The 1,198-nt window shown below is 39.1% G+C and overlaps 1 non-coding gene across 1 annotated transcript; it reads left to right on the forward strand.

Annotated features, from left to right (window-relative positions):
* The first annotated feature begins 402 nt into the window (after window positions 1-402).
* Window positions 403-485, forward strand: trnal-cag (transfer RNA leucine (anticodon CAG)). Its single transcript has one exon. It is a non-coding gene; the product is annotated as a tRNA-Leu (tRNA).
* The last annotated feature ends 713 nt before the right edge of the window (window positions 486-1,198 follow it).

Here is a 1,198-nt window from a genome sequence, read left to right on the forward strand (position 1 = left end):
AAACACACCCTAACATGCTAGTGCCGTTACAGTGCCAAAAACATTATTTGGTCAGTTGGAGTGCTCATATGGGGCTCCCTTTCTATTGATATATGGTTTACAGCCTAGTGACAAAGTGTACAGTGCAGCAAATGGGTTACAGTCAGTAAATTTACCAAACATAATAATTTGTGAAAAGATTAAGCAGACTACAAATATTAGTCTGTGTGGGGCAGGAGTGGCGTCAACAGTGTCCAAGCTAGACAGAATGGTTTTAGCAGTCTAAGGCACTGTGACAGCTCATGCTTTACACAAATTTACGTCTTTAACCCTCTACCATACATAATAATGTGAAAAGATTAAGCAGTTTGTGCAAATCTTAGACCATGTGGGGCGAGGGTGGTATCAATGGTACCCCAGCTAGTCAGGATGGCTGAGTGGTCTAAGGCGCTGCGTTCAGGTCGCAGTCTTCCCTGAAGGCGTGGGTTCGAATCCCACTTCTGACAGCTCATGCTTTAAACAAATTTACATATTTAACCCTCTACCATACATAATAATGTGAAAAGATATGCCATTAATAATGTAATTTATAATAAATCACTGATTTGTGAGATATCAGCAGTAGTAGGTCATGTTTAACTGGTTTAATATTGTTTAAGCGCTGATTATCGGCTGTTTTTCGTGAGTATGTTGGGCGGTTTTCCATGCATTTTGGCGGGCTTTTAAATGCGCAATCTGGCAACCCTGGTTGAAGCGTTCATTCATATTTTGGAGCGATGTATGTTTGTATGCTAGAATATAAATAACATCTTTTACAAACTGCTGTCTATTTACATTGACATTTTCCCTTCTGTCTAAACCTTGAAACTGGGTTTGTAAAAGTAAGCGATACTGTGGATAATATATTTAATGAGCTGAACTAACTGAGAGAAGCGCTAACGGTGGTGGAAGAGTCTAAAAGGGTTTGGAACATAATCGTATCATCATAGCAGTACAACACAGTTTTGTCCGTAGCATCCGAAAATATCCAGAAGCTAATATACACAAACTTTTCTTTAAAAAATAAACTTACCTTGTTAATAAAGTATGACCTCAAAATCAAAACAAACACAGTATCCGCTGCTGCAGTCTCTACACAAACTTTTCTGCACTGAAATCGCAAGGACACATTTTATGGATATTACGGTAATGCGCTGACAAACGCGTCCTGCAGTCATGC

Source organism: Trichomycterus rosablanca, chromosome 10, assembly GCF_030014385.1.
Source record: "Trichomycterus rosablanca isolate fTriRos1 chromosome 10, fTriRos1.hap1, whole genome shotgun sequence".
Taxonomy (NCBI): Eukaryota; Metazoa; Chordata; class Actinopteri; order Siluriformes; family Trichomycteridae; genus Trichomycterus; species Trichomycterus rosablanca.